This window comes from Gasterosteus aculeatus, chromosome Y, assembly GCF_964276395.1.
Source record: "Gasterosteus aculeatus chromosome Y, fGasAcu3.hap1.1, whole genome shotgun sequence".
Lineage (NCBI taxonomy): Eukaryota > Metazoa > Chordata > Actinopteri > Perciformes > Gasterosteidae > Gasterosteus > Gasterosteus aculeatus.
In genome coordinates this window covers 95,086-109,499 of record NC_135709.1, presented here as the reverse complement: position 1 = coordinate 109,499, position 14,414 = coordinate 95,086, and the positions used below count along the sequence as shown (strand labels likewise).

The 14,414-nt window shown below is 47.4% G+C and overlaps 37 non-coding genes across 37 annotated transcripts; all 37 read left to right on the top strand.

The window, feature by feature from the left end:
• Positions 1-21: 21 nt before the first annotated feature.
• trnav-uac (transfer RNA valine (anticodon UAC)) lies at positions 22-94 on the top strand. Its single transcript has one exon. It is a non-coding gene; the product is annotated as a tRNA-Val (tRNA).
• Positions 95-181: 87 nt separating this feature from the next.
• Positions 182-254, top strand: trnav-uac (transfer RNA valine (anticodon UAC)). Its single transcript has one exon. It is a non-coding gene; the product is annotated as a tRNA-Val (tRNA).
• A 666-nt stretch (positions 255-920) lies between these two features.
• trnav-uac (transfer RNA valine (anticodon UAC)) lies at positions 921-993 on the top strand. Its single transcript has one exon. It is a non-coding gene; the product is annotated as a tRNA-Val (tRNA).
• Positions 994-1,329: 336 nt separating this feature from the next.
• trnav-aac (transfer RNA valine (anticodon AAC)) lies at positions 1,330-1,402 on the top strand. Its single transcript has one exon. It is a non-coding gene; the product is annotated as a tRNA-Val (tRNA).
• An 87-nt stretch (positions 1,403-1,489) lies between these two features.
• Positions 1,490-1,562, top strand: trnav-cac (transfer RNA valine (anticodon CAC)). Its single transcript has one exon. It is a non-coding gene; the product is annotated as a tRNA-Val (tRNA).
• A 500-nt stretch (positions 1,563-2,062) lies between these two features.
• Positions 2,063-2,135, top strand: trnav-uac (transfer RNA valine (anticodon UAC)). The gene has a single exon. It is a non-coding gene; the product is annotated as a tRNA-Val (tRNA).
• An 87-nt stretch (positions 2,136-2,222) lies between these two features.
• On the top strand, positions 2,223-2,295 carry trnav-aac (transfer RNA valine (anticodon AAC)). The gene has a single exon. It is a non-coding gene; the product is annotated as a tRNA-Val (tRNA).
• An 87-nt stretch (positions 2,296-2,382) lies between these two features.
• Positions 2,383-2,455, top strand: trnav-aac (transfer RNA valine (anticodon AAC)). The gene has a single exon. It is a non-coding gene; the product is annotated as a tRNA-Val (tRNA).
• A 232-nt stretch (positions 2,456-2,687) lies between these two features.
• On the top strand, positions 2,688-2,760 carry trnav-uac (transfer RNA valine (anticodon UAC)). The gene has a single exon. It is a non-coding gene; the product is annotated as a tRNA-Val (tRNA).
• An 87-nt stretch (positions 2,761-2,847) lies between these two features.
• trnav-uac (transfer RNA valine (anticodon UAC)) lies at positions 2,848-2,920 on the top strand. The gene has a single exon. It is a non-coding gene; the product is annotated as a tRNA-Val (tRNA).
• Positions 2,921-3,426: 506 nt separating this feature from the next.
• Positions 3,427-3,499, top strand: trnav-cac (transfer RNA valine (anticodon CAC)). Its single transcript has one exon. It is a non-coding gene; the product is annotated as a tRNA-Val (tRNA).
• Positions 3,500-3,586: 87 nt separating this feature from the next.
• On the top strand, positions 3,587-3,659 carry trnav-aac (transfer RNA valine (anticodon AAC)). The gene has a single exon. It is a non-coding gene; the product is annotated as a tRNA-Val (tRNA).
• An 87-nt stretch (positions 3,660-3,746) lies between these two features.
• trnav-aac (transfer RNA valine (anticodon AAC)) lies at positions 3,747-3,819 on the top strand. Its single transcript has one exon. It is a non-coding gene; the product is annotated as a tRNA-Val (tRNA).
• A 232-nt stretch (positions 3,820-4,051) lies between these two features.
• Positions 4,052-4,124, top strand: trnav-uac (transfer RNA valine (anticodon UAC)). The gene has a single exon. It is a non-coding gene; the product is annotated as a tRNA-Val (tRNA).
• Positions 4,125-4,211: 87 nt separating this feature from the next.
• trnav-uac (transfer RNA valine (anticodon UAC)) lies at positions 4,212-4,284 on the top strand. The gene has a single exon. It is a non-coding gene; the product is annotated as a tRNA-Val (tRNA).
• A 247-nt stretch (positions 4,285-4,531) lies between these two features.
• On the top strand, positions 4,532-4,604 carry trnav-aac (transfer RNA valine (anticodon AAC)). The gene has a single exon. It is a non-coding gene; the product is annotated as a tRNA-Val (tRNA).
• Positions 4,605-4,934: 330 nt separating this feature from the next.
• On the top strand, positions 4,935-5,007 carry trnav-cac (transfer RNA valine (anticodon CAC)). Its single transcript has one exon. It is a non-coding gene; the product is annotated as a tRNA-Val (tRNA).
• Positions 5,008-5,788: 781 nt separating this feature from the next.
• Positions 5,789-5,861, top strand: trnag-ucc (transfer RNA glycine (anticodon UCC)). The gene has a single exon. It is a non-coding gene; the product is annotated as a tRNA-Gly (tRNA).
• A 346-nt stretch (positions 5,862-6,207) lies between these two features.
• Positions 6,208-6,280, top strand: trnav-aac (transfer RNA valine (anticodon AAC)). Its single transcript has one exon. It is a non-coding gene; the product is annotated as a tRNA-Val (tRNA).
• Positions 6,281-6,366: 86 nt separating this feature from the next.
• trnag-ucc (transfer RNA glycine (anticodon UCC)) lies at positions 6,367-6,439 on the top strand. The gene has a single exon. It is a non-coding gene; the product is annotated as a tRNA-Gly (tRNA).
• An 87-nt stretch (positions 6,440-6,526) lies between these two features.
• Positions 6,527-6,599, top strand: trnav-cac (transfer RNA valine (anticodon CAC)). Its single transcript has one exon. It is a non-coding gene; the product is annotated as a tRNA-Val (tRNA).
• An 87-nt stretch (positions 6,600-6,686) lies between these two features.
• trnav-cac (transfer RNA valine (anticodon CAC)) lies at positions 6,687-6,759 on the top strand. Its single transcript has one exon. It is a non-coding gene; the product is annotated as a tRNA-Val (tRNA).
• Positions 6,760-7,165: 406 nt separating this feature from the next.
• Positions 7,166-7,238, top strand: trnav-cac (transfer RNA valine (anticodon CAC)). Its single transcript has one exon. It is a non-coding gene; the product is annotated as a tRNA-Val (tRNA).
• A 302-nt stretch (positions 7,239-7,540) lies between these two features.
• Positions 7,541-7,613, top strand: trnag-ucc (transfer RNA glycine (anticodon UCC)). The gene has a single exon. It is a non-coding gene; the product is annotated as a tRNA-Gly (tRNA).
• A 556-nt stretch (positions 7,614-8,169) lies between these two features.
• On the top strand, positions 8,170-8,242 carry trnag-ucc (transfer RNA glycine (anticodon UCC)). The gene has a single exon. It is a non-coding gene; the product is annotated as a tRNA-Gly (tRNA).
• Positions 8,243-8,916: 674 nt separating this feature from the next.
• Positions 8,917-8,989, top strand: trnav-aac (transfer RNA valine (anticodon AAC)). The gene has a single exon. It is a non-coding gene; the product is annotated as a tRNA-Val (tRNA).
• Positions 8,990-9,235: 246 nt separating this feature from the next.
• Positions 9,236-9,308, top strand: trnag-ucc (transfer RNA glycine (anticodon UCC)). Its single transcript has one exon. It is a non-coding gene; the product is annotated as a tRNA-Gly (tRNA).
• A 674-nt stretch (positions 9,309-9,982) lies between these two features.
• trnav-aac (transfer RNA valine (anticodon AAC)) lies at positions 9,983-10,055 on the top strand. Its single transcript has one exon. It is a non-coding gene; the product is annotated as a tRNA-Val (tRNA).
• A 506-nt stretch (positions 10,056-10,561) lies between these two features.
• On the top strand, positions 10,562-10,634 carry trnav-aac (transfer RNA valine (anticodon AAC)). Its single transcript has one exon. It is a non-coding gene; the product is annotated as a tRNA-Val (tRNA).
• Positions 10,635-10,721: 87 nt separating this feature from the next.
• On the top strand, positions 10,722-10,794 carry trnav-cac (transfer RNA valine (anticodon CAC)). Its single transcript has one exon. It is a non-coding gene; the product is annotated as a tRNA-Val (tRNA).
• A 968-nt stretch (positions 10,795-11,762) lies between these two features.
• Positions 11,763-11,835, top strand: trnav-aac (transfer RNA valine (anticodon AAC)). Its single transcript has one exon. It is a non-coding gene; the product is annotated as a tRNA-Val (tRNA).
• Positions 11,836-11,922: 87 nt separating this feature from the next.
• trnav-aac (transfer RNA valine (anticodon AAC)) lies at positions 11,923-11,995 on the top strand. Its single transcript has one exon. It is a non-coding gene; the product is annotated as a tRNA-Val (tRNA).
• A 233-nt stretch (positions 11,996-12,228) lies between these two features.
• Positions 12,229-12,301, top strand: trnav-uac (transfer RNA valine (anticodon UAC)). Its single transcript has one exon. It is a non-coding gene; the product is annotated as a tRNA-Val (tRNA).
• A 346-nt stretch (positions 12,302-12,647) lies between these two features.
• Positions 12,648-12,720, top strand: trnav-aac (transfer RNA valine (anticodon AAC)). The gene has a single exon. It is a non-coding gene; the product is annotated as a tRNA-Val (tRNA).
• Positions 12,721-12,807: 87 nt separating this feature from the next.
• On the top strand, positions 12,808-12,880 carry trnav-cac (transfer RNA valine (anticodon CAC)). The gene has a single exon. It is a non-coding gene; the product is annotated as a tRNA-Val (tRNA).
• Positions 12,881-12,966: 86 nt separating this feature from the next.
• Positions 12,967-13,039, top strand: trnav-uac (transfer RNA valine (anticodon UAC)). Its single transcript has one exon. It is a non-coding gene; the product is annotated as a tRNA-Val (tRNA).
• Positions 13,040-13,755: 716 nt separating this feature from the next.
• Positions 13,756-13,828, top strand: trnag-ucc (transfer RNA glycine (anticodon UCC)). Its single transcript has one exon. It is a non-coding gene; the product is annotated as a tRNA-Gly (tRNA).
• The last annotated feature ends 586 nt before the right edge of the window (positions 13,829-14,414 follow it).

Below are 14,414 nucleotides of genomic sequence, written 5' to 3'. Positions count from 1 at the left end.
CTGAACGCACCATCTCCTGTGGTTTCCGTAGTGTAGTGGTTATCACGTTCGCCTTACACGCGAAAGGTCCCCGTTTCGAGACCGGGCGGAAACAGTCGTTGATGTTTTTTTCTTTGATTCCCAACTTCAACATTCAAACAGATATACATAAACTATGTCCCTGAACACACCATCTCCTGTGGTTTCCGTAGTGTAGTGGTTATCACGTTCGCCTTACACGCGAAAGGTCCCCGGTTCGAGACCGGGCGGAAACAGTCGTTGGTCTTTCTTTCTTTGATTCCGAACTTCAACAATCAAACAGAGAAACATGCGATATGTCCCTGAACGCACCATCTCATGTGGTTTCCGTAGTGTAGTGGTTATCACGTTCTCCTAACACTCGAAAGGTCCCCGTTTCGAGACCGGGCGGAAACAATCGTTGATCGTTCCTGAACACACCGTCTCATGTGGTTTCCGTAGTGTAGTGGTTATCACGTTCGCGAAAGGTCCCCGGTTCGAGACCGGGCGGAAACAGTCGTTGGTGTTTCTTTCTTTGATTCCGAACTTCAACAATCAAACAGATAAACATAAGCTATGTCCCTGAACGCACCATCTCATGTTGTTTCCGTAGTATAGTGGTTATCACGTTCGCCTAACACGCGAAAGGTCCCCGGTTCGAGACCGGGCGGAAACAGTCGTTGGTGTTTCTTTCTTTGATTCCGAACTTCAACAATCAAACAGATAAACATGCCCTATGTCCCTGAACGCACCATCTCATGTGGTTTCCGTAGTGTAGTGGTTATCACGTTCGCCTCACACGCGAAAGGTCCCCGGTTCGAGACGGGGCGGAAACAGTCGTTGATGTTTTTTTCTTTGATTCCGAAATTCAACAATCAAACAGATAAACATAAGCTATGTCCCTGAACGCACCATCTCATGTGGTTTCCGTAGTGTAGTGGTTATCACGTTCGCCTTACAAGCGAAAGGTCCCCGGTTCGAGACCGGGCGGAAACAGTCGTTGGTCTTTCTTTCTTTGATTCCGAACTTCAACAATCAAACAGAGAAACATGCGATATGTCCCTGAACGCACCATCTCATGTGGTTTCCGTAGTGTAGTGGTTATCACGTTCTCCTAACACTCGAAAGGTCCCCGTTTCGAGACCGGGCGGAAACAATCGTTGATGGTTCCTGAACACACCGTCTCATGTGGTTTCCGTAGTGTAGTGGTTATCACGTTCGCGAAAGGTCCCCGGTTCGGAAACAGTCGTTGGTGTTTCTTTCTTTGATTCCGAACTTCAACAATCAAACAGATAAACATAAGCTATGTCCCTGAACGCACCATCTCATGTTGTTTCCGTAGTGTAGTGGTTATCACGTTCGCCTAACACGCGAAAGGTCCCCGGTTCGAGACCGGGCGGAAACAGTCGTTGGTGTTTCTTTCTTTGATTCCGAACTTCAACAATCAAACAGATAAACATGCCCCATGTCCCTGAACGCACCATCTCATGTGGTTTCCGTAGTGTAGTGGTTATCACGTTCGCCTCACACGCGAAAGGTCCCCGGTTCGAGACCGGGCGGAAACAGTCGTTGATGTTTTTTTCTTTGATTCTTCAACAATCAAACAGATAAACATGCGCTATGTCCCTGAACGCGCCATCTCATGTGGTTTCCGTAGTGTAGTGGTTATCACGTTCGCCTAACACGCGAAAGGTCCCCGTTTCGAGACCGGGCGGAAACAATCGTTGATGGTTCCTGAACACACCGTCTCATGTGGTTTCCGTAGTGTAGTGGTTATCACGTTCGCAAAAGGTCCCCGGTTCGAGACCGGGCGGAAACAGTCGTTGGTGTTTCTTTCTTTGATTCCGAACTTCAACAATCAAACAGATAAACATAAGCTATGTCCCTGAACGCACCATCTCATGTGGTTTCCGTAGTGTAGTGGTTATCACGTTCGCCTCACACGCGAAAGGTCCCCGGTTCGAGACCGGGTGGAAACAGTCGTTGATGTTTTTTTCTTTATTCCGAACTTCAGCAATCAAACAGATAAACATACACTATGTCCCTGAACGCACCATCTCCTGTGGTTTCCGTAGTGTAGTGGTTATCACGTTCGCCTTACACGCGAAAGGTCCCCGTTTCGAGACCGGGCGGAAACAGTCGTTGATGTTTTTTTCTTTGATTCCGAAATTCAACAATCAAACAGATAAACATAAGCTATGTCCCTGAACGCACCATCTCATGTGGTTTCCGTAGTGTAGTGGTTATCACGTTCGCCTAACACGCGAAAGGTCCCCGGTTCGAGACCGGGCGGAAACAGTCGTTGGTGTTTCTTTGTTTGATTCCGAACTTCAACAATCAAACAGATAAACATAAGCTATGTCCCTGAAGGCACCATCTCATGTGGTTTCCGTAGTGTAGTGGTTATCACGTTCGCCTAACATGCGAAAGGTCCCCGGTTCGAAACCGGGCGGAAACAGTCGTTGTTGTTTTTTTCTTTGATTCTTCAACAATCAAACAGATAAACATGCGCTATGTCCCTGAACGCATCATCTCATGTGGTTTCCGTAGTGTAGTGGTTATCACGTTCGCGAAAGGTCCCTGGTTCGAGACCGGGCGGAAACAGTCGTTGATGTTTTTTTCTTTATTCCGAACTTCAGCAATCAAACAGATAAACATACACTATGTCCCTGAACGCACCATCTCCTGTGGTTTCCGTAGTGTAGTGGTTATCACGTTCGCCTTACACGCGAAAGGTCCCCGTTTCGAGACCGGGCGGAAACAGTCGTTGATGTTTTTTTCTTTGATTCCCAACTTCAACATTCAAACAGATATACATAAACTATGTCCCTGAACACACCATCTCCTGTGGTTTCCGTAGTGTAGTGGTTATCACGTTCGCCTTACACGCGAAAGGTCCCCGGTTCGAGACCGGGCGGAAACAGTCGTTGGTCTTTCTTTCTTTGATTCCGAACTTCAACAATCAAACAGAGAAACATGCGATATGTCCCTGAACGCACCATCTCATGTGGTTTCCGTAGTGTAGTGGTTATCACGTTCTCCTAACACTCGAAAGGTCCCCGTTTCGAGACCGGGCGGAAACAATCGTTGATGGTTCCTGAACACACCGTCTCATGTGGTTTCCGTAGTGTAGTGGTTATCACGTTCGCGAAAGGTCCCCGGTTCGAGACCGGGCGGAAACAGTCGTTGGTGTTTCTTTCTTTGATTCCGAACTTCAACAATCAAACAGATAAACATAAGCTATGTCCCTGAACGCACCATCTCATGTTGTTTCCGTAGTATAGTGGTTATCACGTTCGCCTAACACGCGAAAGGTCCCCGGTTCGAGACCGGGCGGAAACAGTCGTTGGTGTTTCTTTCTTTGATTCCGAACTTCAACAATCAAACAGATAAACATGCCCTATGTCCCTGAACGCACCATCTCATGTGGTTTCCGTAGTGTAGTGGTTATCACGTTCGCCTCACACGCGAAAGGTCCCCGGTTCGAGACCGGGCGGAAACAGTCGTTGATGTTTTTTTCTTTGATTCCGAAATTCAACAATCAAACAGATAAACATAAGCTATGTCCCTGAACGCACCATCTCATGTGGTTTCCGTAGTGTAGTGGTTATCACGTTCGCCTAACACGCGAAAGGTCCCCGGTTCGAGACCGGGCGGAAACAGTCGTTGGTGTTTCTTTCTTTGATTCCGAACTTCAACAATCAAACAGATAAACATAAGCTATGTCCCTGAAGGCACCATCTCATGTGGTTTCCGTAGTGTAGTGGTTATCACGTTCGCCTAACATGCGAAAGGTCCCCGGTTCGAAACCGGGCGGAAACAGTCGTTGGTGTTTTTTTCTTTGATTCTTCAACAATCAAACAGATAAACATGCGCTATGTCCCTGAACGCACCATCTCATGTGGTTTCCGTAGTGTAGTGGTTATCACGTTCGCGAAAGGTCCCTGGTTCGAGACCGGGCGGAAACAGTCGTTGATGTTTTTTTCTTTATTCCGAACTTCAGCAATCAAACAGATAAACATACACTATGTCCCTGAACGCACCATCTCCTGTGGTTTCCGTAGTGTAGTGGTTATCACGTTCGCCTTACACGCGAAAGGTCCCCGTTTCGAGACCGGGCGGAAACAGTCGTTGATGTTTTTTTCTTTGATTCCCAACTTCAACATTCAAACAGATATACATAAACTATGTCCCTGAACACACTATCTCCTGTGGTTTCCGTAGTGTAGTGGTTATCACGTTCGCCTTACAAGCGAAAGGTCCCCGGTTCGAGACCGGGCGGAAACAGCCGTTGGTGTTTCTTTCTTTGATTCCGAACTTCAACAATCAAACAGATAAACATGCGCTATGTCCCTGAACGCACCATCTCATGTGGTTTCCTTAGTGTAGTGGTTATCACGTTCGCCTAACACGCGAAAGGTCCCCGGTTCGAGACCGGGCGGAAACAGTCGTTGGTCTTTCCTTCTTTGATTCCGAACTTCAACAATCAAACAGATAAACATGCGCTATGTCCCTGAACGCACCATCTCATGTGGTTTCCGTAGTGTAGTGGTTATCACGTTCGCCTAACACGCGAAAGGTCCCCGGTTCGAGACCGGGCGGAAACAATCGTTGATGGTTCCTGAATACACCGTCTCATGTGGTTTCCGTAGTGTAGTGGTTATCACGTTAGCGAAAGGTCCCTGGTTCGAGACCGGCGGAAAGAGTCGTTGATGTTTTTTTCTTTGATTCCGAAATTCAACAATCAAACAGATAAACATAAGCTATGTCCCTGAACGCACCATCTCATGTGGTTTCCATAGTGTAGTGGTTATCACAAAAGGTCCCTGGTTTGAGACCGGGCGGAAACAGTCGTTGGTGTTTTTTTCTTTGATTCCGAACTTCAACAATCAAACAGATAAACATGCGCTATGTCCCTGAACGCACCATCTCATGTGGTTTCCGTAGTGTAGTGGTTATCACGTTCGCCTCACACGCGAAAGGTCCCCGGTTCGAGACCGGGCGGAAACAGTCGTTGATTTTTCTTTCTTTGATTCCGAACTTCGCAATCAAACAGATAGACATACACTATGTCCCTGAACGCACCATCTCATGTGGTTTCCGTAGTGTAGTGGTTATCACGTTCGCCTTCAACGCGGAAGGTACCCGTTTCGAGACCGGGCAGAAACAGTCGTTGGTCTTTCTTTCTTTGATTTCGAATTTCAACAATCAAACAGATAAACATAAGCTATGTCCCTGAACGCACCATCTCATGTGGTTTCCGTAGTGTAGTGGTTATCACGTTCGCCTAACACGCGAAAGGTCCCTGGTTCGAGACCGGGCGGAAACAGTCGTTGGTGTTTCTTTCTTTGATTTTGAACTTCAACAATCAAACAGATAAACATGCGCTATGTCCCTGAATGCACCATCTCATGTGGTTTCCGTAGTGTAGTGGTTATCACGTTCGCCTCACACGCGAAAGGTTCCCGGTTCGAGACCGGGCGGAAACAGTCGTTGGTGTTTTTTCCTTTGATTCCGAACTTCGCAATCAAACAGATAAACATACACTATGTCCCTGAACGCACCATCTCATGTGGTTTCCGTAGTGTAGTGGTTATCACGTTCGCCTTCCACGCGGAAGGTCGCCGTTTCGAGACCGGGCAGAAACATGTTATCTTAACATGTTATCACGCGAAAGGTCCACGGTTCGAGACCGGGCGGAAACAGTCGTTGGTGTTTTTTTCTTTGATTCCGAACTTCGCAATCAAACAGATAAACATACACTATGTCCCTGAACGCACCATCTCATGTGGTTTCCGTAGTGTAGTGGTTATCACGTTCGCCTTCCACGCGGAAGGTCCCCGTTTCGAGACCGGGCAGAAACAGTCGTTGGTCTTTCTTTCTTTGATTCCGAACTTCAACAATCAAACAGATAAACATGCGCTATGTCCCTGAACGCACCATCTCATGTGGTTTCCGTAGTGTAGTGGTTATCACGTTCGCCGCACACGCGAAAGGTCCCCGGTTCGAGACCAGGCGGAAACAATCGTTGATGGTTCCTGAACACACCGTCTCATGTGGTTTCCGTAGTGTAGTGGTTATCACGTTCGCGAAAGGTCCCCGGTTCGAGACCGGGCGGAAACAGTCGTTGATGTTTTTTTCTTTGATTCCGAACTTCAACAATCAAACAGATAAACATAAGCTATGTCCCTGAACGCACCATCTCATGTTGTTTCCGTAGTGTAGTGGTTATCACGTTCGCCTAACACGCGAAAGGTCCCCGGTTCGAGACCGGGCGGAAACAGTCGTTGGTGTTTCTTTCTTTGATTCCGAACTTCGCAATCAAACAGATAAACATACACTATGTCCCTGAACGCACCATCTCATGTGGTTTCCGTAGTGTAGTGGTTATCACGTTCGCCTTCCACGCGGAAGGTCCCCGGTTCGAAACCGGGCGGAAACAGTCGTTGGTCTTTCTTTCTTTGATTCCGAATTTCAACAATCAAACAGATAAACATAAGCTATGTCCCTGAACGCACCATCTCATGTGGTTTCCGTAGTGTAGTGGTTATCACGTTCGCCTCACATGCGAAAGGTCCCCGGTTCGAGACCGGGCGGAAACAGTCGTTGATGTTTTTTTCTTTGATTCCGAACTTCAACAATCAAACAGATAAACATGCGCTATGTCCCTGAACGCACCATCTCATGTGGTTTCCGTAGTGTAGTGGTTATCACGTTCGCCTCACACGCGAAAGGTCCCCGGTTCGAGACCGGGCGGAAACAGTCGTTGATTTTTCTTTCTTTGATTCCGAACTTCGCAATCAAACAGATAGACATACACTATGTCCCTGAACGCACCATCTCATGTGGTTTCCGTAGTGTAGTGGTTATCACGTTCGCCTTCAACGCGGAAGGTACCCGTTTCGAGACCGGGCAGAAACAGTCGTTGGTCTTTCTTTCTTTGATTTCGAATTTCAACAATCAAACAGATAAACATAAGCTATGTCCCTGAACGCACCATCTCATGTGGTTTCCGTAGTGTAGTGGTTATCACGTTCGCCTAACACGCGAAAGGTCCCTGGTTCGAGACCGGGCGGAAACAGTCGTTGGTGTTTCTTTCTTTGATTTTGAACTTCAACAATCAAACAGATAAACATGCGCTATGTCCCTGAATGCACCATCTCATGTGGTTTCCGTAGTGTAGTGGTTATCACGTTCGCCTCACACGCGAAAGGTCCCCGGTTCGAGACCGGGCGGAAACAGTCGTTGGTGTTTTTTCCTTTGATTCCGAACTTCGCAATCAAACAGATAAACATACACTATGTCCCTGAACGCACCATCTCATGTGGTTTCCGTAGTGTAGTGGTTATCACGTTCGCCTTCCACGCGGAAGGTCGCCGTTTCGAGACCGGGCAGAAACATGTTATCTTAACATGTTATCACGCGAAAGGTCCACGGTTCGAGACCGGGCGGAAACAGTCGTTGGTGTTTTTTTCTTTGATTCCGAACTTCGCAATCAAACAGATAAACATACACTATGTCCCTGAACGCACCATCTCATGTGGTTTCCGTAGTGTAGTGGTTATCACGTTCGCCTTCCACGCGGAAGGTCCCCGTTTCGAGACCGGGCAGAAACAGTCGTTGGTCTTTCTTTCTTTGATTCCGAACTTCAACAATCAAACAGATAAACATGCGCTATGTCCCTGAACGCACCATCTCATGTGGTTTCCGTAGTGTAGTGGTTATCACGTTCGCCGCACACGCGAAAGGTCCCCGGTTCGAGACCAGGCGGAAACAGTCGTTGATGTTTTTTTGTTTATTCCGAACTTCAGCAATCAAACAGATAAACATAAGCTATGTCCCTGAACGCACCATCTCATGTGGTTTCCGTAGTGTAGTGGTTATCACGTTCGCGAAAGGTACCCGGTTCGAGACCGGGCGGAAACAGTCGTTGGTGTTTCTTTCTTTGATTCCGAACTTCAACAATCAAACAGATAAACATAAGCTATGTCCCTGAACGCACCATCTCATGTTGTTTCCGTAGTGTAGTGGTTATCATGTTCGCCTCACACGCGAAAGGTCCCCGGTTTGAGACCGTGCGGAAACAGTCGTTGATGTTTCTTTCTTTGATTCCGAACTTCGCAATCAAACAGATAAACATACACTATGTCCCTGAACGCACCATCTCATGTGGTTTCCGTAGTGCAGTGGTTATCACGTTCGCCTTCCACGCGGAAGGTCCCCGTTTCGAGACCGGGCGGAAACAGTCGTTGGTCTTTCTTTCTTTGATTCCGAATTTCAACAATCAAACAGATAAACATAAGCTATGTCCCTGAACGCACCATCTCATGTGGTTTCCGTAGTGTAGTGGTTATCACGTTCGCCTAACACGCGAAAGGTCCCTGGTTCGAGACCGGGCGGAAACAGTCGTTGGTGTTTTTTTCTTTGATTCCGAACTTCGCAATCAAACAGATAAACATACACTATGTCCCTGAAGTCACCATCTCATGTGGTTTCCGTAGTGTAGTGGTTATCACGTTCGCCTCACACGCGGAAGGTCCCCGTTTCGAGACCAGGCAGAAACAGTCGTTGGTCTTTCTTTCTTTGATTTCGAATTTCAACAATCAAACAGATAAACATAAGCTATGTCCCTGAACGCACCATCTCATGTGGTTTCCGTAGTGTAGTGGTTATCACGTTCGCCTAACACGCGAAAGGTCCCTGGTTCGAGACCCGGCGGAAACAGTCGTTGGTGTTTCTTTCTTTGATTCCGAACTTCAACAATCAAACAGATAAACATGCGCTATGTCCCTGAATGCACCATCTCATGTGGTTTCCGTAGTGTAGTGGTTATCACGTTCTCCTAACACTCGAAAGGTCCCCGTTTCGAGACCGGGCGGAAACAGTCGTTGATGGTTCCTGAACACACCGTCTCATGTGGTTTCCGTAGTGTAGTGGTTATCACGTTCGCCTAACAAGCGAAAGGTCCCCGGTTCGAGACCGGGCGGAAACAGTCGTTGGTGTTTCTTTCTTTGATTCCGAACTTCAACAATCAAACAGATAAACATGCGCTATGTCCCTGAACGCACCATCTCATGTTGTTTCCGTAGTGTAGTGGTTATCATGTTCGCCTCACACGCGAAAGGTCCCCGGTTTGAGACCGTGCGGAAACAGTCGTTGATGTTTCTTTCTTTGATTCCGAACTTCGCAATCAAACAGATAAACATACACTATGTCCCTGAACGCACCATCTCATGTGGTTTCCGTAGTGCAGTGGTTATCACGTTCGCCTTCCACGCGGAAGGTCCCCGTTTCGAGACCGGGCGGAAACAGTCGTTGGTCTTTCTTTCTTTGATTCCGAATTTCAACAATCAAACAGATAAACATAAGCTATGTCCCTGAACGCACCATCTCATGTGGTTTCCGTAGTGTAGTGGTTATCACGTTCGCCTAACACGCGAAAGGTCCCTGGTTCGAGACCGGGCGGAAACAGTCGTTGGTGTTTTTTTCTTTGATTCCGAACTTCGCAATCAAACAGATAAACATACACTATGTCCCTGAAGTCACCATCTCATGTGGTTTCCGTAGTGTAGTGGTTATCACGTTCGCCTCACACGCGGAAGGTCCCCGTTTCGAGACCAGGCAGAAACAGTCGTTGGTCTTTCTTTCTTTGATTTCGAATTTCAACAATCAAACAGATAAACATAAGCTATGTCCCTGAACGCACCATCTCATGTGGTTTCCGTAGTGTAGTGGTTATCACGTTCGCCTAACACGCGAAAGGTCCCTGGTTCGAGACCCGGCGGAAACAGTCGTTGGTGTTTCTTTCTTTGATTCCGAACTTCAACAATCAAACAGATAAACATGCGCTATGTCCCTGAATGCACCATCTCATGTGGTTTCCGTAGTGTAGTGGTTATCACGTTCTCCTAACACTCGAAAGGTCCCCGTTTCGAGACCGGGCGGAAACAGTCGTTGATGGTTCCTGAACACACCGTCTCATGTGGTTTCCGTAGTGTAGTGGTTATCACGTTCGCCTAACAAGCGAAAGGTCCCCGGTTCGAGACCGGGCGGAAACAGTCGTTGGTGTTTCTTTCTTTGATTCCGAACTTCAACAATCAAACAGATAAACATGCGCTATGTCCCTGAACGCACCATCTCATGTGGTTTCCGTAGTGTAGTGGTTATCACGTTCGCCTCACACGTGAAAGGTCCCCGGTTAGAGACCGGGCGGAAACAGTCGTTGATGTTTCTTTCTTTGATTCCCAACTTCAACATTGAAACAGATATACATAAACTATGTCCCTGAACACACCATCTCCTGTGGTTTCCGTAGTGTAGTGGTTATCACGTTCACCCTACACGCGAAAGGTCCCCGGTTCGAGACCGGGCGGCAACAGTCGTTGATGGTTCCTGAACACACCGTCTCATGTGGTTTCCGTAGTGTAGTGGTTATCACGTTCGCGAAAGGTCCCCGGTTCGAGACCGGGTGGAAACAGTCGTTGGTGTTTCTTTCTTTGATTACGAACTTCAACAATCAAACAGATAAACATAAGCTATGTTCCTGAACGCACCATCTCATGTGGTTTCCGTAGTGTAGTGGTTATCACGTTCGCCTAACACGCGAAAGGTCCCCGGTTCGAGACCGGGCGGAAACATTCGTTGGTGTTTCTTTCTTTGATTCCGAACTTCAACAATCAAACAGATAAACATGCGCTATGTCCCTGAACGCACCATCTCATGTGGTTTCCGTAGTGTAGTGGTTATCACGTTCGCCTCACACGCGAAAGGTCCCCGGTTCGAGACCGGGCGGAAACAGTCTTTGATGTGTTTTTTTTTTAATCCGGCGTGATGCTTTGTTTTTGTGCGTGAATGCCATACGGTGCTGGATATATTGCGCTGGATATACTCTATGTCCCTGAACACACCATCTCCTGTGGTTTCCGTAGTGTAGTGGTTGTCACGTTCGCCTTACACGCGAAAGGTCCCCGTTTCGAGACCGGGCGGAAACAGTCGTTGGTGTTTTTTTCTTGGATTCCGAACTTCGCAATCAAACAGATAAACATACACTATGTCCCTGAACGCACCATCTCATGTGGTTTCCGTAGTGTAGTGGTTATCACGTTCGCCTTCCACGCGGAAGGTCCCCGTTTCGAGACCGTGCAGAAACAGTCGTTGGTCTTTCTTTCTTTGATTCCGAACTTCAACAATCAAACAGATAAACATAAGCTATGTCCCTGAACGCACCATCTCATGTGGTTTCCGTAGTGTAGTGGTTATCACGTTCTCCTAACACTCGAAAGGTCCCCGTTTCGAGACCGGGCGGAAACAATCGTTGATGGTTCCCCGAACACACCGTCTCATGTGGTTTCCGTAGTGTAGTGGTTATCACGTTCGCGAAAGGTCCCCGGTTCGAGACCGGGCGGAAACAGTCGTTGGTCTTTCTTTCTTTGATTCCGAACTTCAACAATCAAACAGAGAAACATGCGATATGTCCCTGAACGCACCATCTCATGTGGTTTCCGTAGTGTAGTGGTTATCACGTTCTCCTAACACTCGAAAGGTCCCCGTTTCGAGACCGGGCGGAAACAATCGTTGATGGTTCCTGAACACACCATCTCCTGTGGTTTCCGTAGTGTAGTGGTTATCACGTTCGCCTTACACGCGAAAGGTCCCCGTTTTGAGACCGGGCGGAAACAGTCGTTGATGTTTTTTTCTTTGATTCCGAAATTCAACAATCAAACAGATAAACATAAGCTATGTCCCTGAACGCACCATCTCATGTGGTTTCCGTAGTGTAGTGGTTATCACGTTCGCCTAACACGCGAAAGGTCCCCGGTTCGAGACCGGGCGGAAACAGTCGTTGGTGTTTCTTTGTTTGATTCCGAACTTCAACAATCAAACAGATAAACATAAGCTATGTCCCTGAAGGCACCAACTCATGTGGTTTCCGTAGTGTAGTGGTTATCACGTTCGCCTAACATGCGAAAGGTCCCTGGTTCGAAACCGGGCGGAAACAGTCGTTGTTGTTTTTTTCTTTGATTCTTCAACAATCAAACAGATAAACATGCGCTATGTCCCTGAACGCAACATCTCATGTGGTTTCCGTAGTGTAGTGGTTATCACGTTCGCGAAAGGTCCCTGGTTCGAGACCGGGCGGAAACAGTCGTTGATGTTTTTTTCTTTGATTCCCAACTTCAACATTCAAACAGATATACATAAACTATGTCCCTGAACACACCATCTCCTGTGGTTTCCGTAGTGTAGTGGTTATCACGTTCGCCTTACACGCGAAAGGTCCCCGGTTCGAGACCGGGCGGAAACAGTCGTTGGTCTTTCTTTCTTTGATTCCGAACTTCAACAATCAAACAGAGAAACATGCGATATGTCCCTGAACGCACCATCTCATGTGGTTTCCGTAGTGTAGTGGTTATCACGTTCTCCTAACACTCGAAAGGTCCCCGTTTCGAGACCGGGCGGAAACAATCGTTGATGGTTCCTGAACACACCGTCTCATGTGGTTTCCGTAGTGTAGTGGTTATCACGTTCGCGAAAGGTCCCCGGTTCGAGACCGGGCGGAAACAGTCGTTGGTGTTTCTTTCTTTGATTCCGAACTTCAACAATCAAACAGATAAACATAAGCTATGTCCCTGAACGCACCATCTCATGTTGTTTCCGTAGTGTAGTGGTTATCACGTTCGCCTAACACGCGAAAGGTCCCCGGTTCGAGACCGGGCGGAAACAGTCGTTGGTGTTTCTTTCTTTGATTCCGAACTTCAACAATCAAACAGATAAACATGCCCTTTGTCCCTGAATGCACCATCTCATGTGGTTTCCGTAGTGTAGTGGTTATCACGTTCGCCTCACACGCGAAAGGTCCCCGGTTCGAGACCGGGCGGAAACAGTCGTTGATGTTTTTTTCTTTATTCCGAACTTCAACAATCAAACAGATAAACATAAGCTATGTCCCTGAACGCACCATCTCCTGTGGTTTCCGTAGTGTAGTGGTTATCACGTTCGCCTTACACGCGAAAGGTCCCCGTTTCGAGACCGGGCGGAAACAGTCGTTGGTGTTTCTTTCTTTGATTCCGAACTTCAACAATCAAACAGAAAAACATGCGCTATGTCCCTGAACGCACCATCTCATGTGGTTTCCGTAGTGTAGTGGTTATCACGTTCGCCGCACACGCGAAAGGTCCCCGGTTCGAGACCAGGCGGAAACAGTCGTTGATGTTTTTTTGTTTATTCCGAACTTCAGCAATCAAACAGATAAACATAAGCTATGTCCCTGAACGCACCATCTCATGTGGTTTCCGTAGTGTAGTGGTTATCACGTTCGCGAAAGGTCCCCGGTTCGAGACCGGGCGGAAACAGTCTTTGGTGTTTCTTTCTTTGATTCCGAACTTCAACAATCAAACAGATAAACATAAGCTATGTCCCTGAACGCACCATCTCATGTTGTTTCCGTAGTGTAGTGGTTATCACGTTTGCCTTACACGCGGAAGGTCCCCGTTTCGAGACCGGGCGGAAACAGTCGTTGATGTTTTTTTCTTTGATTCCGAAATTCAACAATCAAACAGATAAACATAAGCTATGTCCCTGAACGCACCATCTCATGTGGTTTCCGTAGTGTAGTGGTTATCATGTTCGCCTCACACGCGAAAGGTCCCCGGTTCGAGACCGTGCGGAAACAGTCGTTGATGTTTCTTTCTTTGATTCCGAACTTTGCAATCAAACAGATAAACATACACTATGTCCCTGAACGCACCATCTCATGTGGTTTCCGTAGTGCAGTGGTTATCACGTTCGCCTTCCACGCGGAAGGTCCCCGTTTCGAGACCGGGCGGAAACAGTCGTTGGTCTTTCTTTCTTTGATTCCGAATTTCAACAATCAAACAGATAAACATAAGCTATGTCCCTGAACGCACCATCTCATGTGGTTTCCGTAGTGTAGTGGTTATCACGTTCGCCTAACACGCGAAAGGTCCCTGGTTCGAGACCGGGCGGAAACAGTCGTTGGTGTTTTTTTCTTTGATTCCGAACTTCGCAATCAAACAGATAAACATACACTATGTCCCTGAACGCACCATCTCATGTGGTTTCCGTAGTGTAGTGGTTATCACGTTCGCCTCACACGCGGAAGGTCCCCGTTTCGAGACCAGGCAGAAACAGTCGTTGGTCTTTCTTTCTTTGATTTCGAATTTCAACAATCAAACAGATAAACATAAGCTATGTCCCTGAACGCACCATCTCATGTGGTTTCCGTAGTGTAGTGGTTATCACGTTCGCCTAACACGCGAAAGGTCCCTGGTTCGAGACCCGGCGGAAACAGTCGTTGGTGTTTCTTTCTTTGATTCCGAACTTCAACAATCAAACAGATAAACATGCGCTATGTCCCTGAATGCACCATCTCATGTGGTTTCCGTAGTGTAGTGGTT